The sequence below is a fragment of the Oxyura jamaicensis genome, chromosome 5 (genome assembly GCF_011077185.1).
Source record: "Oxyura jamaicensis isolate SHBP4307 breed ruddy duck chromosome 5, BPBGC_Ojam_1.0, whole genome shotgun sequence".
Classification (NCBI taxonomy): domain Eukaryota; kingdom Metazoa; phylum Chordata; class Aves; order Anseriformes; family Anatidae; genus Oxyura; species Oxyura jamaicensis.
Genome location: NC_048897.1, coordinates 47,890,241 through 47,915,812, shown reverse-complemented (window position 1 = coordinate 47,915,812; position 25,572 = coordinate 47,890,241). Strand labels below are relative to the sequence as shown.

Sequence of the window (25,572 nt, the reverse complement as noted above, 5' to 3'; positions counted from 1 at the left end):
TAAGCGTTCAAGTCTGAAAGTCTTTAAATGAAAAACCATCCCTTTAAAGCTTAGAATTTTAGGCTCTAATTTTAGGTTTGACTGACTGTAGTCAGTACAATACTCCAATTTTAGGTACTGCAGATATTGTAAGTCCTATACTCTTCTAACACCCTGTTGCTAGGAAAAGCTGCATTTGATTTCTTTTCAGACAGTTCAGATAGCAGTGAACAAAGTCAAGCCAGACCCAAATGCTTACAAAGCAGAACTTAACTGAGAAACATTTCCTGAGTTGAACTTGTGCTCTCTGTCCTTTTTTTTTGACTCGCAGAAGTGGGGAACAAGCCCAGCTCGGGCTGCAATGGGAGAGTGAAGTAACAAAGAGTAACGTGTGGCTTTGATTACTGCTGGCTGAACAGTACAGATGTTCAGGCTTGACTGTCTGCACAGCAGCAGGCTGATACTGCAATACGAACGGCTTCTCCTCCAAAGCGAGCAGGTGGAGGAACACACAGACCTGCAAGCAGGTAGGTGTGCAAGAACAGACCCACTGCTGTGATGGTCCTGCAGCTCTAGGCTACCAAACAAGCTCAGGAAGGCAGGACTGCCTCCCAGTTCCCATGGAGGGATCTCCTCTCTGGATGCAGGCAGGCAGCCCAGGTGGTCGAGAAGACCACAGTCTGGCACACAGAATTCGTGCTGTACGAGCTAAGTGAGCATGGTGGAAATTCTGCTGACATTAATAATGTAATGCAGAGTTAAGGGAAGCTTTTGGCATACTCCCCCTCATAGGTAGACACCAGAGACATGGAAATAAAAACACACATGGAAAAGTTAGAAATTGCTTGTTGCTTTAGACTTATTTTAATTTATTTCTCAGTAAGGGATGTACCAGCCCTTCATTTTGCTGGTGTAACTAAAATTATTAGTTATTCAGCTTTGTTTATTATTATTATTATTTGCTTGTTGTCTCTTTGTGTGTGTGTGTGTGTGTGTGTGTGTGTGTGGTGGCTCTGGGGCTGAGGAACTTAAAATAATGAATGTGCCATCTGTTAGCAAGTTTAGCAACTATTATTTAGATTATAAACAGGAGTGTATGTGACAAAATGTAACAGTCTTCCTAAAAAGGAAGGGGTGGAAGGGATGGAAAAGTTGAGCAGTGCAACAACAAGAAATAGGACACAGAAGCTGCAGATCCTCTGAGCAAAGGGAGATGCTAGAGCTTTTAAACAAAGATGAGTGTTTGCTTCCTGCATTTACCATGGTGCAAGACGTGTCCCAGCAGGCTGCTTGTGAAAGGATTTTTTCCATCACACAAACTTACATGGAGCCCACGTGTCCATCATGTAAGTCGATACTCATCTGCACCAGAAAACACTCTTCTCCCTTCCCTCCCCTGGGACACGTCAGCCCCAGGGCCCGCTGATCCTCTCTTACCCTGAGGATTTTCTCAGTATACAAAGCAAATCTGGCATTCCTCATGGCCAAAGTACTACTTACAAGCTTCTCCAGTAGTGTCAACTGGCTAAATCAATTAGTGTCCAGCTAAATCAACATCCTCTAGTGCTTCTCTTTCCAGTTTGTGCAGTGAAAACCGCAGTCTGTATTCTTTGTGTTCTTGGAGAGCAAATTGCTTTATGTGTTGTAATTGCAGAGCACCTCTGGCTGAGTAGCAGAATACTGAGGATGATTTGCTACAGAGCTGGGGCTGTCAGTTCAGGCTTTGCACCAGACTGGGTGGTCATTTTGGCTGGGAAGCCAAAAGTGGCTTGGTTATCATGCAACCTATTCCCCTCCCTCATGTCCCATTATCTTCAGGACACGAGGCATAACTGCACTATTATGATAGACTGGCTCAAGTTGATCTTGGTGTGTCATTAGTGCTGAGGGCCATTCAGAAGGAAAAGGGTGTGAAGCAGAGGAAGCAGGGACTTGATGAGCTGGTATCCAGATCAGTAATTGATAGTCTAGGGCCATCTGTTTTTTCCACCAGGTCAAAGAGCTTGGTGAACATGTTTGCAATGGGAAAAGGTGATTTGACTTTGATGCTCTTCCATTTCATTGATGATGTTTTACCTTCTGTAATTCTGGAGAGAAACATCACATCTGGCTGCTGTGCCCTGCGCTTAAACGTCTCATTGAGAGACCTCATTCCTCAGATCCAGGAATGTGTGTCTGGAATCAGAGACAAGACAAACCCAAGGGCTACTTTGGGCCTCTGGCTTGCTGGAAACCAGGCCCAGGCTTGTCATCTCTGCTGCATATCTTCTTGATTTGTAGAAGGAAAGATCAGCCTTAGGTGCACACTTGTCTGTTTATTCCTTGACAAAGCCTTCATAAGTGCCCACACATTTTGTATTTGGTGTGTTTGTGCATTTCCAGCACACTCTCCCTGGCTTCTCTTGTCTGGAACAGGCTTTTCAAATTCCTCTACTCCTGCAATGATCTTTTAGAGTAAACACAGGTTTTGTGTTAATGTTGTTCACTAGGCAAATAATGCACAACTTATATGCTTCCTTCCTGCCTCCGGTAGTGGACATCTCTTCATGTGCTCCTTTCCCATGCTACTGGGGGCCACAAGCACCCAGACTGCTTCCCAAGAAGGTGCTACAGCTGGAAGTGGTTTAACCACATCAGGATGATGCTTCAAGGACCAGGACTTGCTGGCTGGGAAATGGCGATATGCCAGTGCAGCTCCTAGCTGATGTCTCTGTGTGGTGCTGCCCTGTGACTGTAGCAGTGGAAGTCCCCTGTGCCTCTCTGCCTGGTGACTGCACTGGCTCTTCGCACAGTAGGGTCTGTCTGACCCTGGGTAGCAGACCACAGTGCTGCTGACTCTCTCCAGGCCTAGATGATGAACACATTTTCAGAGCAACTTTGGCTTCAGACAGTGTCTACCATCTACCAAAGCCTCTGGGCTAGGTGTCCTCACTCTATCCATCCCTTCTTCATGTCAGCTCCCACAAATCTCCTTCCCTATCCTATCTCCTCCCCATCCTATTATGTCTCCCAGAACATCCTCAGTCCTGCAAGGGTATTGAAGCACATTAGGAATACTGGAGCTGAAAAAACAGCAGGAATTGGAAAAGGAGCATAAAGTATCTTATTTGTATCTCATTATTGATTTATGCTGTCACTTCAACAGATACTTCTTTTTCCTCCACTGATCCACTTATTTTAGTGGTGCTGGGAAGCCATAAAAGAAAATTAATTCAGTTTAATGTATTTGATGCATTTGTTAGAAAACCTGTCACTGAGCTTTTCAATAATTAGAAGTAATTCATTTTATCACCTCTTTCAGGTCTTGACTCTATCAATATGAGTCGATTATAGAAATCTAAAGGTAAAGTTTAAGCCAGTGTTGGGCTATATTCTTGTTGGAGCCAAAGCTTGGTGATAAATTGTTCATAAACTGCATCACAGAAGACTGCTTATTATGTCTTTGAGTTACATCACTGTCTCCCTAATTGTCTTTGATATTGCTGTGCTTATTTTAGGACATTTCTGATGAGTGAAGAATATTCTTTCTTCCACTTCGATACAAATGTTCTATCCGAAGATCTTTTTTCACTCTGTTCAAATTTTATTCTGATGCTGCATAGGACATTAAACCAATTTCATTGCATTAATTTTTGCCTGTCGGATTGCTTCCCCATTTCTGTGGGCAGGAGGCGAAGAGTCAAGATTAAACTGAAAAAATGTAACTTATGTATTAAAACATCTTCTGAAAATAAACATCAGGTTCATACAGCTATTTTGGCCTCATCTGGTTCAGGTTCAGTGGACTCAGCTCCTCTGAACAGTGCGGTTTGGCCTGGCACCAGCTGAAGATGTGGTTCAGCTGTCAGCATCTGACACGAGGCCCTTGTGGACTGGGTTAAACGCAGCCAGAAGATTCGACTTGATCAGTTCCAGACCACACACATCCATCTGAGTGCCTGCACTGGGACATTGCAGGCTCTTTTCCTCTAAGGTGCTCCTTGGCTGCTCTGTCATTCCTCTGCTCCTGGCTACAGCATGTCCCAGGGAAATCAGCCAAGTGTCCCCACAACTTCACCCCACCGGTGACCCCATCCCACGCTATCCAGGTGGCTCTGGGACTCTCTACAGGCAGCTGAGATGGACTGAAAGCCCTTTGAGCAAAGACCTATGCTTGAGGTTATTTCAGGTTAAGTCCTCTGGCTGTTAGGCTGTTATGTTATAAAGAAAGTGACAACTGTCCTACTGTGTGTGTCCTTCACTGAGCATAAAAGTCTGGACCCCTGCAAGCCAGACATGATAGTTTAGCCAAGACAGTGCAGCCTTTTCCAGTGGAAGCCCAGGGAACACGCTGGTCACCTCAGAAGGCACCAATTTAAGGACTAAGCAGTGCTGGAGAGCAGACAAACTACATCAGTAGTGGGACCTGAGCCTGTCTGTCACCTGGAGGATCTGATTAAGGAGATAAAAGAAGTGTGTTCCCCATCCATCTCCATCTCTTCCAGGAGCAAATGCCTTCCACCAGGTCATGGGAGGCGACGACTGAAGTCTCACTCTACTTCAGAGTATTTGGGGATTGAGTCATCGCATGGCAAAGAGATAAAATGTTCAAAAATGAACATACTGAGTCCTAAAAATCATAAAATAATATTGAAACTATTGCAGCCAACAAGACAGCTGCAGCCAACAACTCCTTAAAAGTTACGTGAAAGTAAGAAAATCCTTCTTGTGTCTGGCTGAAAGTGAGGATGTTCTGGAGAGAGCTCAGCCTGCTGAGCTTTAGCAAACAACGGAGACCAAAGTGAGAACAAGGAGGCAGGAAACCCATGGGTGCCTGAGTTCAGTAAGAATCTCCTCTGTCTGTTCCTTTTGTCATCATTTTCTGTGGTTGATGGAGAGCATGGCTGCCTTAGCTTTTAGTCTGTAGTGCCCTGTCCTCACTCTTTCACCTGCTGATTCACTGCAGGATTTTACATTTGCTTTATGTCTTTTAAGGCAATTTGAATTCCTAAATATGGAGAGCAGGCATATTCTCCTGAGCACAAGACCTATTTGGCTCAAATGGTTTGGACAACCTTGTCTGGTGGGAAGTGTCCCTGACCATAGGAGGTGGGTTGGAATTAGGCCTTTAAGGCCCCTTCCAACCCAAACCACTGTGATTCTGTGATGCTAAGTCCAGTAGTCCACCAGAAGGAAAAAATGTTGTCATAACTTGCATCAAGCAAGGTCAATGAAATGTGAGCAGTTTTTAGAGGTCAAAAAAGAGTGGGCACTTGGGAAAGTCAGAAGCAAAGTGGGACAAAAGATAATTCTCCAGAGGGCCACGAATAATACTTCTCTTGGCTCTCTAGAAGAGTAGCATGTCTGTTACGTTCATAGTGCTTTTCTTCATTAAACTGGTATCCTGGCTTCCAAACACCCTCTGTAAATTGAATCTGTGCTGATGTGTGCCCTAGGAAAGCACTCGGGATAATAAATAGGTGGTTTTCAGTGCATTCTTCCCTGTAAATACAGACATCCTGCATTTTCCTTCTGAAAATGATATAAAGTTCAATAGTTCAAATGAATCACAGTGACACTCGCAAATTATTTCTTTCAGCGATGTGAGATGAGCTTGACACAAGATATTAATTACTGAGATCTATCTTCATGTCAAACACATAATCAACAAAGAAATCTGGCAAGGGAAAAATGGAAACCATTTCTGGACTGCTCCTCCTCAAGCTACCTCCCGTGGTGGTTTATGGATGTCATTTCCAGTCTTGCGTTTCTCACAGCCTCCAAACCTTTCTGGTCAAAAATTCTTGATTATAAGGAGAGCTTAGTTAGGGATAATCCCAACCCATCACCCTTTGTGGGGAGTGGTGTCTCACAGAGGATGGAAGACACTTTGGGACACAGAAGTGTGTTGAGAGCATTGGCCATTTCAGGGGGGTTTAGGGATCTTCACTTCTCACTGCATTTTAAGACGTACAGAACATTGCAGCAGTGCCTGTGTCATCCACTCTTTCATAAATATAATATACGACTTCTTCACATACTTACTGCACAAGCTAGTCCATGAAAATATTGTACAGGTCATCTCTTGAGCTACAGAGATGGGAAGAAGAATGAGAGAAGCTGGTTTCATTATGCTCAGGCTCCTAGCTTTGAGGGAGCACTTCAGTGAGCTATTTATTTTAGTTTTCCTTTTTACACTGCCATGTCACTATAGAGACAGCCAACAGACCCTTAGATTAGCTCCTGGTGAAGCTTGTGTTACAGCTGGAGATGTTAACTTGTGGCACGCTGGAGGTCTGCTCTGTGTCATAGCAGAGTGATTAATGCACCTCTTGGGCACCTCCTGTTCTGAAATTCTGGTGCAGTTTTGCTTGGAGAGCGGGAATCTCACAGACCAAAACGTGGTTACATTTGATCAGTGCCAGGTAGGACTGTGGATGGCGTTTCCTGCTCTCTGTCTCCACTAATTGGCTATGCACATTGATAGGAAGTTTTAGCAAGGATTTTGATGTGAGAAGTTATAACATAAACATTTGCAGAGTTGTCACACACCCTGGACTCTAATGAAATACCCGTGTGCCTTCCTGATGCCTCTGGAAAACTGGAGTATATCAAGTAAATAAATTACTTCCCACAATTGCCTTCAAGTCTATCTCCTTTAAATGAGCATGGACAAGAAACACAGCTGTGAACCAATGCCACAATATTTTCTTTTTTAATTTTTGATATAATCCAAAGCAATAGTTTTCTGGAAGCTGGCTTCATCAATGTTCAAAGGTATTCAGCAGAAGATTAGCTCTTGCTAGTGTAACTTGTCAGGTTTTCAGCTTGCTGGGAGAGCTGCCTGTTGCTGCTTTGCATTCAGGGCTGCTCAGGCTCATTCCACTTCCTCCTAGATTCATATTTAAGTGGGGTGATCTCTTGGGAGGAACATTAAGTTGACTTGCTGAAAAAACAAAGATATTTCTTTTGTTAGAGTGAATTGCAAGTCTCCTTCCATCTCAGCTGTTACACCAGGTGGACACCTGATTTACAGCGCTGCCTGATTTACAACTCACTGAGATCAGATTTAGCCCAAAGACTTTCTTGAGTTAAAGCAAGTGGAAACAGCTAAAAAAAGACAGTGGAAAGGGAAGTGCAGTGTAAGGTTGCTAATGAGAGGAGTAATTAAGGGTAACTGTCAATTCAAGACACAACATGAATGAAGTAAAGCATTGACATTCAGATTTGCTACGAAGTCCAAAGTGCTCTGTGCTAACGTACAGCAAAGAGAGAGGGGATGTACCCACCTCCAGGTGTGTGCTGTGCTGTCTGCTACAAGCTGAGATCCATGAAAACAGGTTGTCCTTTTGTAGTGTCATGAAAAACCTGGCAGTCAAGTACAAACACACCTCCTTTCATGTTGGTAACCTGATGAGAGAAAGGGAAATTCTGTAGTTCTGAAGCTGGGTAATTCTTGCCTTTTTTGTTGCTTAAGATTACAGTGAATTGGCACCAAAACCATGAGGTTGGGTTTCCCAAATTAAGCAATTAGATACACTTCAAACACTTTTGTCAAATTGTATTTAACAAAGTCTTCTGCAAATATGGTTTTCTATGAGAACAGATGGTTTCCTCTTTCCTGCTTCTGCAAAATGTTTTGTTTTGGTAAGACATAGTCATTATCTTGGTTGTTTTTTTAAGCTTTTGCTTTATGTCTGTTTTCAACCTTACCAAATCTCTGGGTGCGTTACAACCCAACTTTGTAACTGCAATAAGGAGAAAGTAGCTTTACCAATTATTTTCATAATTTCTTAAAGTAATGGTTTTTCATTCCAACTTGGAAAAAAAAATCACAATTTCCTGTCCCTAGAACTTCTAGTCAACTTTAATTTTAAAGTGAGAGGGCAAGGGACACAGTATAAAGTGCTAGATGAATAACCTGCATGCACTGCATGCACTGAAAGAAGATGGATTGCTTGTAGTTCCCTTTCTTACCTTTCTCTTGTAGACCATCTTCTTTGATGGACAGCCAAGCAAAGGTTGAAATGTGCAACGGATATGCTTCAACAGCTTTTTTTTTTCTTTTTTTTTTTATTTTTTCTTTTTTTTTTTTTTTCCTCCTTCCTGACCACTGGGATTTAACTTGCAATGTTTAGCATGGAACCGTACAGTCTCAGTCTGGTAGAAATTCAACAGCACAATAATTACAGAAATAAATCACCAATATCTGCTCAGTGCTTGTAGAAATTAAGATTATAAAAATTAGAGAGCTCTAAGTACTAGCAGTTGGAGAAGACGGTGCTGGAAAGTAGTTTGTCTCTGAAGTTACCTCCCTAAGGAAGAAAGTTAATTAGCTTAATAATATTCCTATTGTTTGGGAACCAAAACTTTGGAAATGGGTCTGAACTGAGGTATAGGTAGAGAAATCAAGATACATGCCTGAATATCAAAACTGCAGTATTCAAGGCATTACCTTCCAAAGAGAGGAAGAGATACTCTTCCTACATATCTCAGGCACCTTTGAATCTTGATCTTCAAAAATATTCCAGCTTTTGGTTTTCATGGAAAGTGTCTCGGCTCTATGGTAAGCTTATTATGGAACATTCTTTATGGAAAGTTCATCTTGTGGGATGCAGAAACCTGCAGGTTTGACCAAGAAATCCTCAATCCTGGAAATGTCTCCAGCACAGTTCTTTGACCTGCTTGCCCGTCCTTTTCTTTGGCAAGGGTGCAGTGACATCTCTCCACCCGTGGGCCTTCTGGTCTAGTTGAACATTCTGCTCTTTGGGACAGCCTGGCTGCTCCCAGTACCTGTGAAAAGTCTCCCACAATAAGATCCTGTGCCAGGCAGAGTCTCCAGAGATAAGCAAAACAGAAACCAACCATGCTCTGCTTCTGCAAGGGCTGAGGCTAAGGCAAGACACGGAGTTAAGTACGTCCTTGTCCTCTTTCCAACCCTCTTTATCTTGTCCTAGAGATAAGCATGGCAATACTCAGTATTGCAACAATGCACATTTGTGTACACTGTCCCCCGTGTTGCAGATCCATACCGTACATAAACAAAGAGCTTTGCAAAAAAAAAAAAAAAAAAGACTTTCTAATGTGTATACAGACACTGAGGCATTGTTTTTGGTGGTGGTGGTGGTGATGTGTTTTTTTTTTTTTTTGTCTCGACATGCACTAAAGCAAGCAGGAGCCCAGTTACTGAGGAGAGGTAAGTTCATTACAGGCAGATGTTGAGTTCAAATGCATCACTCCATCAAGCTTTAAGGTTTTTGGAACAGGTCTACATTTCCCCACCATTTCTTGGAAGAATCCTCCCAAAAGGATGAACTGCCAGCCCCTGTAGGTAGCCTGACCTTGGTGCTGACCAAGAACTGAGGGTCAGGGCAGGAAAACTGATAGCAAATAAGGCACAAATAATCATAAACGAGATAGCTGGGGGCTTTTTATGCAGTTCCTGAGCATAAGGATTGAGTTTCTGCAGCCTTCAGTTGACTTACACCATATGAGTAGTGTAAATGTCTTATTGGTATTGATTTAGATTATTTTGCTAAGGAAGAGCTTCTTACCTAGGTGGAAGCCTATATTCTGTGAGTAAAACATTTCATAAATGAGAGCAACTGTCTAACATTTATATTAGCAGGCTGGCTATATTTTTCTGTGCTAAATGCCAATGTTGAAAGGAAACAAGAAGCAGAGTCCTTTCCATTCTTCAGAATTTTGGGTAATAGGGATTCCAAACCATTTAAATTTGGAACCACTGAGATGCTAAAAAAAAAAAAAAACACCCACGATCAAAAACCATACAAAATATTTTATAAATATACTTCAACACCACTCCTTCATTTTGCTTTGATTAAAGAAAGAACAAATCACTTCTGACATTTTCAAAACAAAATGGGACAACCTCAATAAGTCATTTATATTTTTTTCTATCTAATAATAGTTTGAAAAAGATATCCAGAGAAACATTTCATGTTCAGTGAAATTTCAAGGAAGTTCTCTTCTGGCTAAAATATTTCCATCTGCTCTGGGATTTAGAATATCCTGGGTTAACATTTATTTTACAGACAGACAGGTCTATTTCCTGGCAAGACCACCTGGCTGGTGATTACCAGACACTAAAACCAACACACACAAGTCTCAGGATAAAGGTTTCTTTCACAGATAAATCAGTGTCCCAGCAGTACATCTGTGGAAAGTAGGAAAGGAGAGACTGTAAAGCTGTGATCATGTGAATTTATTAGAATTCAGGTCATGCTGATATATGAAAAATACTGTCAGGGAACAGTAATTCACTTTACTTTGGACTAGATAGATTAGGAAATGTGGCATCTTGCCTTCATTTTCTGAGCTGGTAACTCATATGCATGGGAAATGTGAAATTCACTATTGGTGAGGAATGAATCTGTAGTGGAGAGAAAATCTGAGGCTTAGCCAAAACTTTCAAAGTGACTAGTGACACCAGATTACTTAATGGAGTCTTATTTTTGGAACAGTAGTCTAGAAATATCTGTATCTATTTGATGTCTCTTCAAACCTGGACACCTAATAATTGAGAAACACAACCTAACTTAATAAATCTTGGTCTTAGTGATTAATTTTAGACTCTCTCTGGAAAAGAGAACCGATACCAATACTTCTGTGGACAAAAAGAATTGTGTATTTGTAAGTAATTTAGCAGTTGTCAACACTGGTTTGCAAGAATTGTAGGCAAACCTCAAAAAATTAAATATGATCTTTTCATAGGACATTTTTAACATCTTGTTTTCCCATTTTCAGACACCCTGTTCCAAGAACATTTGTTTATTGCCCAGAAGTGGGCTTGATCAAGTTTATTAGCACGGTGTCAAGTGACATCAAGTGGTCATCTGAAGAAATCGTTTGTGTCTTTCCTTCAGAGCAGTGGCCGTAAAGAGTCCTGCAAACCTCAAAGGGCCGAGGTGCACAGACCCGTAGTAAGAGTTCAGTATTGGTCCATGCTGCTGTATGAAAAACATCAATAAATGTGTCATTGTCTCTGAGCAATCACCTTATACAATCCATGAAAGACTAATATCTTTTCATGATGCCCCTGAATCAAATATTTGAGAAACAAAAGCTTTAAAGCTACTTTTTCAGTCAGCTGTATCTGCTGGTATCTGCCAATGCATTCCTTAAATATATTGAAACAGAGCTAGTTTCAAGAAATGTTGTATTTGAACCTTAACAAATCTATGGTCCTTACCATCAGTGTTCATCTCACAAGCATCTGAGAACTCTTGTAAAATGCAGGTGGGCCATGTTCTGGGAGAATGGATGAGTGGAGAACGGTAGGTGTGTATTGTCTCCCACTGCATTAGAAGACACATAGCAGATCAAAGTAGGTAGGTGATCCTTACCCTCTGCTCAGGACTGGTGAGACACATCTGGAGTTCTGGCTCCAGCTCAGTGCATCCCAGCATGACAGAAATGTGGGCGTACTGGTGCAAGTCCAATGAAGGACTACAGAAATATTAAAGGACTGGTGCCTCTGTAATATGAGGAGAGGCTGGGAGTCAGCCTGCAGAAGAGAAGGCTCACTGGGATCTTATCAATGTTTATAAATACATTATGAGTAGAAGTAAAGATGGAGCCACTTTTTTCACTGTTTCTGAAGGGACATGAAGCAATGGGCACAAACTGAAACACAGGGAGTCCCACTAAAACATAAGATGGATTTATTTATTTATTACTGCAAATGTCATCAAACACTGGAACAGGCTGCCCGGAGTTCTTGTGGAGTCTCTGTCTTCAGGGATATTCAAAACCCAATTGGAGATGGCCCTGAGTAACCTGCTCTATTGGACTCTGCTTGACCATGGGCAATGACCAGATGGGTTGAACTGGATGATCTCCAGGGATGAGTCCTGCCTCATCCATTCTGTGAGCCTGCAACTCTCTTTGATTGCACAGGTATTGAAATACTTGTTTTGAAAACACTTTTCATCTGTTTTATTTTGGTGTGGTTTGTGTTGTTTGTTTGTCTGTTTGTTTTCAGATTGTTCCAGTCTTCTAGGATGTCATTTTCTACTTTAAAGCCAGTCTTTCACAAAACTTTCAATTGGCTGTAGTTCCCAGAGTTGCTGTGTGGAAAAAAAAAAAAAAATCAAAATCCATAATTATTGGCCTGGCTTTGTGGGCAGAAACACTAGTACTTGTAACCTTTTAGTCTAGACTAGTTCTAGATTCCTACCAGGTCTGAGATATTGCTAGTAGGGTGCACAGATTATGTACCTGAGGACAACAAAAAAGGTTTTAAATTCAGCTCTGTTATTCTTTATGTAGGTTATTGCAATCTCAAAGTCTCAGAGTTCTGATGATATTTAATTACAGAAACTAAAAAATAATTTAATTTAATTTAATTTTAATTTTAAAATGAAAAATTTGGATCTCTACTTTTAAGAAGTACTTTAGGTTTTTAAAAAATTAACGAGGTTAATGTCATCTCCTCCACTTCTCTGGATAGCTTTAATCTCTGGTGGGATTATGCAACTTCAGTCTTTTTTTCTGTTGCTAAGGCTGTATTGATAAATATTGTTCACAGAAGTGAACAGTATACTAAATGTGCTGCAAAGAAGTTGTAAATCAAGATCACTTATAGTACGTGTTGTATGCCTGATCTGTTCAAAGTGATTTGTTTTTCCTCGGCATTTCAGTTAAGGTGTACTGAAATTTTTGTAGTTATAACTATTAGACAAGAAACATCTCTCTCCCTTTAGAGGTATTTACATACAGAGAGACAGACAAAAAAAAATAAATCGGTTTTCCTAAGTAGGAATATTGATGCATTCAGACAGCATTTGTTTCTTTATAATGTTCATTTTTATGTGCTTGGTAATTTAGAAGAAATGAAGGCAGAATTTTCCCACAAATTTGGAAAGAAAATATGACAGGATTTGTTTAATGTTCTGTGGTGATGAGATGGCACTAAGCCCATCATAAAAAATCATTTCTACGTCTCTACTGGACCTTGCTTCCAGACCCTGTGAGAGGGACTCACAAGTGTGAGGGGCTAGAGACAAGTCATAATGCTCTTATAACACCCCATGACAGAGTCTGTTTCCATCGTACCAACGTACCTCCTCAATGGTACTATCCTATAGCGATGATCAAGAACATCAGGGGATGAAAGAGCTTAATTGCCTCCTGGAGTTATTTAGCTATGGCAACTCCCCAGTTCCTGACATGTTCCAGATTATATATATATATACAAAGCATTTAATTTATTAGCATTATATATAAATTTATTTTTATATTTTTATTATATATATTATATATATATTTATATTTTTATTATTTTTATATTTTATAAATTTAATTTATTAGCCTTATATATAAATAAAGCATTTAAATATATATATATATATATTTAAATGCTTTATTTAAAGGAAAAACAAAAATGGCCAGAGAATCATAGAATGGGTTGGGTTGGAAGGGACCTTAAAGATCATCTAGTTCCAACCCACCTGCCATAGGCAGGAATGCCACCCACCAGACCAGGTTGCTCAGGGCCTCATCTAACCTGGTCTTGAACACTTCCAGGGATGAGACACCCACAGCTTCTCTGGGCAGCCTGTGCCAGTGCCTCACCACCCTCTAAGTGAAGGAGACATGCCTGGAAGTGTGTGCTAGGTGTGGCTCTGAGGTCTTTCTGGAGAGAGTCACTACCCCCACCTAATTTCAAGATACCTCTTCTAGATACTTCAGTCTATGGTAGGATTGAGAAGTCCAGTAGCGGGAAGAGTAGTTTTGGTACTGGGCAGATGTGTCAGAAGGTACCTGGTAGGAGCTGACAGCATGGGGTTACTGCTGAGCAGAATTTTTCTGACTTCTAATTTTGTACTTTGGCACAGCTTTGAATTTGTCTTCTGCTCTGCTCACTCTCTTTAAAGGCTACCTGAAAACTAGCAAACTCACTTGCGAAAAGTCCTTCTTTTATACCATTCAGATTCAGACTGTGGGAAGCTTTGCGTCTGTCCCAGTGCTTAAGTACATTTTTGTATATCAGTACTTTTATTGCACCTCATCCCATTTCAACGTGGGTAACCAGTTATTGAATCAAAGCTCCATAATATTCCTGCAGTGTTTCCTGTCCTGGTGTACACATATTTCCATGTAAAATTATATTTTTATCTGTCATTGAACACTCAAAATATCACTGCCATTTAACATTTTTACATGGTCTCTCTCCTGTGTATTTTCCCTTCCCATCCTTCTCAGACATGAACTCAATGAAACCTTCAGAGGTGTGAAAGGTTCCAGACCTTTCGATCTCTTTAAAACCTTTGTTTTTACAGGAGTGGTAATGCTTTTTCCTACAGATAAAACTATTGCCATTCTAGGAATGCATTTGCCAAGCAGCTAATAACTATATCCTAAAAGTCAAATGACCTAGAGCTTTCTGAAAAGCAATGGAAACTTCTTCATCAGTGAGAATGTGTCAGTATTTTCATTAAATGCAAAATAATACTCATTACATCTAACAATGCAAGTAGAAGAGGTTTACATTTTATCTAAATAAATGAGCAAACAGACCAAGTTCTGAAAGCAACAGGATGGAATGGAATTAAGCTGCCTGAAAAGGTTTCTCCCCTAAAATAATCATTCCTGGCCACTGTATCTCAGGTGCTTCCGTTTTTCAATTTATTTCTTAATTACATTTTCCTATCAGAATTTTCTTTCTCACTTCAAGTGCCATAACTCATCTATCTCTTTTCCTTCCTTTCTAAAAGTTACCTTAGATTCAGTCAGAAATGAAAGTGGAGGAGCAAACTGGAACACTGATTGAAATGGAAAATAGCATAATTTTATTAAGGTACTAAAATAACAAATGGAAAAGTTTCCAAAAGGTAAAGAAAAACAAAACCAAAAACCATCCAAGTAAAAAATGGCCATCAAAATACCCATGGTTGAGACAATTTTGTCCTGTACTTTAAAACAGGGTCACTAAAAGGACTGGCACACGAAGGGGGTTTGATATGCTTTCAAAGCACAAGGGGATGCATGACAGAGCACTGCTGCATGGGACTGGTGAGCTGCCCAAGAAGGGGGATCCAGACTCTGATGTCCAGCCTGCAGTCACCTGGTTGGGGCTGCAGGCAGAGGATCCACAGCCAGGAGTTCTCGTCTGCAACTGGAGTCCTGCAGCAGCTCCATGCCATGCCACCACCCTGTGCAGAGGCTTTGCGTCACAAGGTGCTCTGTGTTTTTGGAGCGATCCCATCACACAGGAGCAGCTTATCAGCTTAACCTTGCTAGGATTCTAGGGTGTATCTATGCTGATAAATGGAAAATAGCCAGGGAGCCAACTGAAATGCTGGACCCCTATCATCCACACTGCTTAGCTGATACCTCACTCTCCACCTCTGTTATGGACATCTCCAAGTCATTTCTAGGCAAATCTGGAACAAGGAAGGTGAGCTCTAAACAACACCGATGTGAACCAGCTCATTTCCTTTGGTCTAGCTGTTTGAGGCTCTTGCCTTTGGCAGTGCAGATGTGGCCCAGGCAGCTCTCTGGAGGAGCAGCATGCTTGGTGTTTGATCTTCAAGTGGTGCTGTAGTTAGTTCTGCAGGGTGAACAGGTACTGGTGAGGCATTGAGTTTGGGATATCTGTCAAGTCAATGGCTTCACAAGGTGATGTGTGGAATAACTTCTGGTGTCAAAAGGGCCTGAAATGATTGAAGTGAGTGGGGGAACTTCTCCAGGCTCCAGGGTCCCTGTGTCTGACCAGGGTCACAGAGCAGCGCCAGGGACTGCCGTGGAGACCAGTGGCCGGCTGGCTGTGTGTGTGTTTCTAGGAAAGTGACCGCAAGGTTTCTCTACATCAGCAACAGACTTCTGTGAGCTGCCTGTGTTCTGGCCAGTTGGAGGAAAGCAGAGTTTCCGAGCAGTCCGTCATAATGTGTTAGTGCCCCTGCTGTCTTGTTGGCAACCCATAGGCACTGTGCTCTATTAAAGTATTTTTGCTAACAAAATCTGAAAGCCTATTAGGAGCAAGTTTTGTGTCTTTATCAGCAAAAATGCAGATTTAATCTGATATGAAAACTACTAATCCATTAGGACTTGGACATTTCATTAGCATGGAGAGAAGCTTTTATTGCCTGCTCAAGCTCATAAACTTGTCTCCAACTGGAAGGGAATGGCATGTAGTTTGAAGTACAAAAGTTGGGTAGTACTTGTACCGAGGTGCCACGTCAATCTCACTTGCCCCAGGGGATGCTTGCAGCAGTTAAAGTCTATGCTTAAAGGTTGCATGAGGAGAGGCTGCTGCTCATCATGCGGCTCTGCAGGCAGTCGCTTTGCCTCTGCAGTCACTGTGCTGGGAGCTGAGAGATTTCTTGCTTGAGCAGGGATAGTCATTAAGTACTGGCCAGCCAGCTAAGCTATCCCTATGAAGGTCTGACAGAGCAAAGCAAGGAAAGGAAAAGTCATTTATTGAGAGTCATAGGTGAGGACTTGTATGGGATTTCCACTCAACAGCATCAATTCCTGTCTTAGAGGGATGAAATAGTGAATGACTCACTGGAAGGTGTCCTGCATCCTTTCTTTCCACTGTCACTCTGTACTGTCACACCATGCTCTGCTCACGGTCCCTTTGGCTCCATGTTACCCTCATCAGAGCTCTGCCTCCCTGTCTTCTCCTTTCCTCTTCTCTGCCTCTGTATATACCTAACTGCACTTTCCTACTCCACTACTCTTCTTCCATGGCTCAGCTAGGTTCATCCTCCCTTTCCTTTTTCCCAGGCTTATGAAGAGTTCTTCTTCATAAGCTGTCAATAGCATAGATTTGAGCCTTGAATGATGGCATGTCTTCACAGTGCTGCTGGAGGGGACAATAACATTTCAGGATGACTCTACTCCTGAAAACAAAAGTTCAGTCTAAGGTTTTCTTCTCCTGAACCTGAAATTTCACCCAACATTAGAAAAGATTATACATCGGCTATTACAGTAGATCTGTGTAGATCTGCTGCAGGAAAAATGTTGCATAGTATAGGTATAAAGTAGCAAGAAGTGGTTCCTTCTGCATCTTCTGCCACTATTACTTGGATGATGGAACTGCATTTAGGCTGGCAGGGGAATTTTTATGAATATTGGTGCAACCCCACCCAATCAGAATCTAAATATTTTTGCTCTAAAAGCCCCAAAGATAAAAGGTTATTCAGAGCACCATGCGTTAAGCCCTTAGATTTGAAGTCTAGTCCCCTGTATTGCCAGTATCCCTGTACTGCCAATGAAGAGACATTGCCTCCCTTGAGAGAAATCCATGGAGCTGATGTTACCCCTAAAGACCTGCCAACCCCCTCCCCTTACTATCAGAATGCAAAGTGAGAGTTGTCTGTTGTCTCAGCCTTGTAACTGCCTGCCTCATAAATTGAACTTTTAACTTCTCTGCTGAGCAATCTGATAGCTGAAATATGTCACTGAGGGAAAACTCGGTAACCTGATACAGCAAAAACTGGTCCTGGACCACAATGTATGATTCATTAGAAGAAAGACAAAATAATCAGTGTGTTTATCTGACCACTTCAGCTGTTACACAATAGCTATTTGCTAATCCAGGGTTATGTCTCACAGCTGGCACAGCCTGGCTTAGACAAATATAAAACTTGCTGTAAGGGAATAGCTCGTAATTGGGTTATGCACAATGTTTTAATTAGATTTACGTAAATGCATACAATGCATTGCAGAAATCAATAGCTTGAAGAGCCTCTTTGCTTTTATTGTTTCATTCAGCAACATCAAGTCAGCTGAATTTAATAGTGTGCTTACACTTACCCCAGCCCTCCAAAATCTGCACTCCTGATATGACTGATGGTATGCTTGAAATGCTCAGTGCTGTGCTGCACAATCAGCTCCAGGGAGCGGGTCCCTTGCACGATGCCTTTTTCTTTGCCAGTCTGTGCACTTGCAGACAGTACCTCGCCAGTACAAAGGGAGGAGGTAGGAAGCATTTTAATTCTAGGAGGAATTTAAGAATGAAACAAAAGCTGTGCCATGCAAAACAGTACAGGTTAACAGTAATTCATCTGACTTGGTTTCCTGACATGGGTTTGCCAGGTGTTGAAGCCACGAGTATCTCTGCAAATGGTAGCAGTGGTAGAGAATGAAGCCAGGCTTTTTGTCGTGACTGGAAGAGCCTATGAACTACACATATGTTTCATACTCCATGCCAATTGCATGTAAGAGGGATCACACACCTCAGAGACTGTGCAGTCTTCTGAGACTGAAGCTGCAGCCTTCAACAAAGTCAGAAAAATACACTAAATGGGGTGTTATAACTTGGTTGGTTTCACAGCAACAGGAAATGGCAGAGAAGAGGTCCCCCCTTCGTTAAACTCTAATATGCTTGTTGTTTCGACCGAGACTAAGCAAAACAAAACAAAACTCAAGGGGTTACCAATATTATTTTAAGACAGCAAATGAAAATATGTTTCCTGTACTCTTTTATCCTTATTTTGGAGTTATAAACCTTGTTCCCAAACGGTTTTGACCAAAACAAAAAAAAAAAAAAGAGAGAGAGAGAGAAAGAAAAGATGAAGAAGCCTAGGCAGTCCCTGCCTCATATGAATTCTCAGAATGGAAAAATTTAGTTATGGTGTGGCAAAGCTATAAAGAATTTAAAACAGGTTCGTTAAAGGAAGTGTTTTTTTAATCAGGCCTTGGGTACCTGCACACACATATCCTAAATGGCTCTGAGAGCATCTCGCTTTCAGTAAGTAAGCAATGGAAGTTGGTGTTGATAAATGTATACTGTTAACTGAATTCAAAAAACAAAACCATGTCTATCCTGAACAATTTTGGGTGCTAACACTGATTTGTACCATCGTAAAAGTTAAGTTAGAAATTGATGAAAGGATAGAAACCGTCATTATCAAGGGCTAAAGCTTTCATTCTGTCAGGAGTGTAGTTAGAGGGACAGCAGTGGCACATTTATCCTTACACAGCCTGACAAATGGACTATAAAAGTCTGTGAAAGAAGCACTTGTTAATAGAAATAAAACCTTTTGACCAGCTAATTTGTGAGTTTCCATGCTTTCTGTTTATTTCAGTTCATTTTTTGTTCTCTTACCTTATTTCGCTTGTCCTTCATCTGGTAGTGCTAGCCACAGCAGCACTGTGGTTCCAGAAGAAAAAAGGTGTGGTCTGACAGATCTGGTGAGACCCATCTTTGTGTGAAACTTGGGTAAGAGGACCAACACCAGAGCCAGAAGTATCCAAGTAAATACTGTTTTCAGACCAAAAATCATAAAATGATTTTTGATCATGATAAAAACAGCTAATAGAGTTCTGTCCTTGAGCACCTTTGTCAGCCATATCCTGAAAATTATCTTGGTTGTTTCAATGAATTAAGGACTGGGTGACCAAGAGCTGTTTTCCAGTAAGGGAGGTGTAAGGTGCCATTTATACCAGTGCACAATCCTGTGCTAACCAAGAAAAAATACAGTCACTCGGGCTGTGTAGATCTCACTTTAAACCTTTTTCAATTAAAAAGACTTAAATCAAGGATGACATAATTAAAATACATGGAGTCAGTTTCGCTCTATAATGAGGACTTGGATCATGAGCTGGCCATAGATGTAGAATTTACATATAACAAGAAGCATGCATAAATGCTAATAAAATACTTAACATGAAATCAAAAACCACTAGGATTTAAATAATAATAATAATAATTGAGTCTCTGAACTGTAATCTCCAACATAACCCGGTTCGATATTTGCCAGACAGGGAATGAGGAAGAAAAGCTGAATCTTCAATAAAAGCATTGCTTGTATTCACAAGAGTGATACAGGCCAGAGTAAGGTGGTTCGAAACTTCACAAAGGAACAAACAGGAAGATGGAGCAAAGGACAGTCAAAACCACAAGAAATGATAAATAAGGGTCACTGCTGTGTGGACTTGACAGATCCCCTGAACAACAACAACAACAAAATTGGTTCTGCAGGGCAAGTAGGAGCCAATAACAAGTGAATGGTAGGGACAGGAGACTGTAGAAGAGACGAAAATAAAGAAGGTCCTTGCACAAAGGAATGGGTGCTGGACAGTGCTGCTTACCTATGGCTTTGTTTTCTTGCAGTAGTTGGGAAGCATAGGTAGTGTGTCCTCTCATCTTTAAAAATAAAGTCACCTGTTGGGTGACTGGTCGGCTTGGCGTATGACTCTTCATGATGAGTTTCATGGTGAGAAGAGCTATTTACACTGCTGGTGAGGTTTCACTAGCCCACCTTCTTTGAGCCATGGCTGATGCGTAGACACGAGGTGTTCTTTCAACTGACCAGTGTCAAGAGGGGAGGGTAAGCTTTCCCTCCAGCAGGACAAAGAGCCGTAGTGGCCCTAAAGTGCAGCAGTACATCACGGGCAGAGCTGTACAAATCTTTCACCCTTCTACTGTCCTTTTCATAGTTCGTTATTCAGCCCTGGCTCCTTCCAGCTGAAACTGTTCTGACTGTATCGCAGGGCTAGATTTTTCTGTTATATATCTCGTGGAGATTCAAAAGGCAGAATTTTCAGAAGAAATGCTATTGGCTTCTAAATTAGACTCTTGAGACTCTAAATGAATGTGAGGACAATACTTTTCTTATGAAATGTTGCTGAGAAAGGAGCCCACATTTTCAGCGCTTTTTTTTTTTTTTTTTTTTTTTTTTCTATTTTAAGAACTCACAAAGCAAGTGTTATCAGGCTTTGTGCAGTCATCTGGGTCTGATGGGTTATTCTTGATGCTGGCCGTGTCAGCTGAGAATGCCCTCAGGAGATGTCTTCTTCCAGGTTTCCAGTGCCATGGAAACAGAAGCTGCAGGTAACGCTGTGGCTAATGGCTCTTCCCAGGTGTGATCGCTGTAGGAGGTGCATTCATGTAGTCTGTCAGATGAACCCAGACTTGGGAGAATTCATTCATGGGAAGGGCTGACCACATGTCTGGGGCTGGAAGCGCCCCTTTGCAAGAGGGAGTCTGACACCCTTTACTCCAATATTAAACCTTTTATTTAATGCCAGTTATTTCAGTGAAGCTATCTGCACAGTAAGGTACTCCTAAATATTCAGAAAAGTGATGGAATCCAGCTCTAGCTCATTATCATGGCTGTAGTGAAATGGTAAAGGCGGAATAAATTGCCTGGTATAATTATGCATATGCCAGATGTTCTTAATCATTCCACTTCAAGCCTCCTTTGCTAACTGCAATTTTGCGCCTTTTCCGAATCTATAGGAATTGGTAAACATACGTAATTAAGAAGAAATTAAATGGATTTTAGAAGTGAATTACTGTAGTTCCTACAGTATTATACAACATAATTGGCACCTCTAAGATAAATCTGGGCTCTAACATGGGCTTTATGTGGCACAATGGCTGTTTCGTTTGTGACTTGCACTAAAAATACAGTCATTTTGTTAGTGTGGTTAAACATCTCAACAGAACCATACGAGGCAAGGAGAAATTCATTCTTACAGCAGATTTATTAAAATAGAAACAGCAAGCCATATCTCAGCTGGTGTAAATCACAATATTTGCACTGACTGTTGCATGCTGAACGTGCACCAGCTGAGCCTGTGGCCTATCCTCCATTTGGATTCATGCAAGTGAAGGTCCATTGCTAACCCTATCCATAATAAATGATTTTTGGCTCTGTAGCTAGAGCTGCTCCTTCAAATGAGGCAACGTTCCTGTAACTGAAAGCAGAAGATACCCTATTATTATTTTGTTGGTTTTATTTTTTTTTCAATCCTGTTGGTATGTTTTCATTTGCTTTCCAAAATTCTGAGCATACAAAGAAAACAGCACACCCGTAGCACCTGAGAAAATAGATTTTAATACAAGGGCTGCACATTTCTGATCGGTTTCCTTAGAGCCTGAATAACACCTGTGCTTTGTCAGCATGTGACAAAACCTGCATTTATCTGGGATAATACGGGTGTTACTGACAGAGGAAGTAGGTAAGCATGGGAGATCTGTTGGTGGAATCACAGGCATTGCAGTGTTGGTTGGGAAGGACCACTGGAGGTCTGTAGGCCAATCACCTATGGGTTTGTCTAGCTGTGTCCTGAAAACCTCCAAGGATGGAGATTATCAGGGAGGCAGCATCTCCCTGAGCAGTCTGCTCTAGAGTTTCAGCACCCTCCTGATGAAAAAGCTTCACCTGAACTTCCCAAAAGACAATGTAATTATTTTTTCCCTTGTAATATTGCCGGCCCCTACTAAGTTTGGCTCTGTAATTTTTGTAACTATCCTTCCGGTAGTTGTAGGGTGCCACCTTATCATGCCTTAGCCTCCTCTCTGCTAGATTAAACAAGCCCAGCCCTCTCACCATCTCATTGTAGGTCATGTGCACCTTTAACATATTAAACCTGGTGTTCACCATAACTTTTCCTTCCCCTTCAGCAGGACTGCTGCTCATTCAGGCAGATCCAAACCTGCACCAGTGAGTCGGATTAATTCCAAACGCAGACCTTTGCATGCCTGTTGATCTCCAAGAGGCTTCTGTTGTCCCATTCATGTTTCTCAAGTTCCCTCTGAATTGAAGAGAAGCATCAAAAGAGGTAAGAATCCTTTTCTGTATATTTTGTGCTAAATACAAGGCACATCCTTCATTTCCTCCCAGCAAATTTTTTGCTTGTAATCAATATCTTCATCCCCAGCTATAAACTTTTTATCACAAACCAGGAAGGAATCAACAGTATTTTGTTGTTAAATGCACAAGATTTACCAGAAGCTAGGCTAAACACCTAGTTTGCAGAGACCTTTAGATATAGACACACTTGGTACTTGTTGTGTCTGCTGCCTACCTTCTGACTGTCACAGCCAAAAAATTGGTACGTTCCTACTTTCAAGAAGTTGCAGGTTGGAAAGTAGAAAGGTGCTTCAACTATCCATATGTTAGAAGTATGCAAACAATGCAAAGGGAGCTGCTTGTATCATAATGATGGGATGCTCATCTGCATCTCTTCAAACACGGTGGACCAGCTCTGCTGCTACTAAATGGCGTTTCATGACACTGAAGATATGGAGTTAGGCCAGTTGACAACATAGCCAGAGCAAGAGCATTTTAATGGGTTTTGCCTTGTTTAAACATTACCTTTTGTTACAGGATTGTTCATTGGGTGCAGCATAAAGTACAATTATTTTTGTTGGCTTTTCAGCTTTCCTCTCCTGTTAGAGGAAGGTTCCACTTTCAAATGAATATTAGAAGAACCTTAAAGTCTTAGCTATCCCTAATCTTTATGGCTTCATTGGAGTTTTAAATGTAGCTTTTGCTTTATCCTATAAACTGGGAGCTATCGGTTTGAGGGACTTAGTCCAAAGATACAGTATAAGCAGATAGTTTGGTTAAGCTGATTTTTGCAATTCAAGTGGGTCTAATGCATATCATGCCCGGGATTATCTTTTTACTTCTGCATAAATTGACAGAATCTGAGCATTCTCTGTGTATTGCAAAGAGCAGCTTGGAAAATAAAAGGGAACCAGGTTAGTGGCTCATATATAAAGGAACATTTGAACTTTGTATAAATCATCTAAATTTTCATCCTTTTGTACATCACTCAGGGAGAAAGCAAATATTTTGGCAGCTTGGATCATGTGAGAGGGAAACAAGAGACCTCATTAATTCAGATATTTCAGATTCAACAACAGAAAGGAGGGATTATGACTGCCCAATTTGATCCAACTGGAAAAATCTAAATCTAGACCAAGGTCAGGTACCTCACAAATGATGGAACGATATAAAGTGTATTTAATTTCCTGAGAGCTGTGATAAAATTAAGATAGAAGTCCTGGGAAAAGAGTCTAATATATCACTCAGCCCTATCAAGCCTGACATGTTTACTAGGTGTGTCATAGCTATTTGAAAAGATGATCTCTAAGAAAAACCTTCAGCATTTTCTTTTTTTTTTCATTCTTTTAAGTGTTATTGTCCTCTTCAGTAGCAGTATTCCTAGAGCCAAATGGTATTCGATTGTGCAAAATTGTTTAGCAGAAGTGTTTGTACTCTTCGTCAGTAAGGGGGGACAGGACCACTCTTTCATTTCTTCAGTCACTGCAAAATTCTGCCATAAGCTGTGCTTTCCCTCCCATGAGTTTGCAAAGCGCTGCACTGCAGTGGGCTTTCCCATCTCAGATTTGACATTTGCCCTTCACAGAGCAGAGCTGCTCACAGCAGAGGAGACCCTTCTTGTCAGATAAGCAGTGTTACGGAGTTGGCTTTCAGCATTGATGCTGAGAAACATTTGCTTCAGCTTGGTTTGCTCCACAGGGGACAGAAAGGAGGGAGCAGCAAAAGCCAGAGGAGTAACAAAGGCAGTGGAAACATTACCTCTTTACACTGTCATCTTGGTGGTTTTTCTAAGAACAGCTTTTGCTTCAGTGGGTGAAAACTTGCCATCTTCCTCTTCCTTTTTTTTTTTTTTCTTCTCTCTACTGTCCATTTCTTTAATATTTTAATTTTCATGTACATGGGAATATGTGTCTTTGTGTGAGGGTGCACGTGCATATATATATTCTTATATAGGGCTGTGTATATTCTGTGATTTGTACTGAATTTTTATGGTTCTCTCTCTACAAGGCTCTGTTCTAAACAGTAAGTGTCATGCACTTGCTCCTGCTTGAAAATAACACACAGCATTTTCTTAGCCCTTATTAAATCAGACCTAGGTAACACCGGGAAGGAATTTGAATTGTCCCCCACTCCAATTTCTCTTTCCCAATTTCACAAAGGTTAGACAAGTCTCCGAATGCTGCTCATTGTGTTTTGCCCACTTTTTTGTTCTCTTCACCCAGGTAATGAAAAATCCTCTGTCCCCATCCAAAGACCGCACAGTAACAGCTGGCTCTTCAGCTCAAGTAACCACAGTCAAGAGCAGAAGCATTTGTGGCTGAGAGTGCAATTGATGAAAGGGAAGGATGGCAAAATACCTGCAGGCCACTGAACATTTCCCAGCAATTCAGCTATGGCCAGCTGTGAGTGCTAATTAGAGACACTGCATAGTTGACTTGCTATTAAAGGAATGGAAATGGGCATATTTCCCTTTGTTTTATTTATTGTAGAATCATGGAAGCATTAAGGCTGGAAAAGACTTTCAGGATCATCTGGTCCAACCATCCCCCTACCACCAATTTCACCCCCTAAACCATGTCCCTAAGCACCACGTCCAACCTTTCCTTGAACAGGGATGGTGACTCCACCACCTCCCTGGGCAACCCATTCTGATGCCTGACTGCTCTTTCTGAGAAGAAATGTCTCCTCATTTATTTCAGCTTACTAAAGGAGTGACTGCCTCTCTGGGGCAAGAGAGTCATCCTGGTTTTGCAGTGTTTTACATGTTTGATGCTGCACCCAGAGCGTGGCTCTGGCAGCAAGTGAGAGGACGCAGCATTGCCAGAGAGCAACGAGGCATCAGCAGTGAGCTGATAACTCAGCTGGACTTTGAGAATGTAACCTATGTCACGATAAAAATGTAGTCAGAGTCCCTCTCACACACACATACATACCATAACCAGGTTAGATCAATGTTTAAAAAGCAATGGAGTCCAAGGTGCTCCCAGAACACCAGGTTTGGTGTCGCTGCTCAGCAGCCAGCCCCATTAGCACTGCCTGGTCAGAAATCATGAGCCAGGTT

General features: G+C 41.4%; 1 long non-coding RNA gene across 1 annotated transcript; it reads left to right on the top strand.

Moving 5' to 3' along the window:
* The first annotated feature begins 21,723 nt into the window (after window positions 1-21,723).
* On the top strand, window positions 21,724-25,035 carry LOC118168483. Its single transcript, XR_004751590.1, has 3 exons — window positions 21,724-21,897; window positions 22,343-22,500; window positions 22,802-25,035. It is a non-coding gene; the product is annotated as an uncharacterized LOC118168483 (long non-coding RNA).
* Window positions 25,036-25,572: the final 537 nt, after the last annotated feature.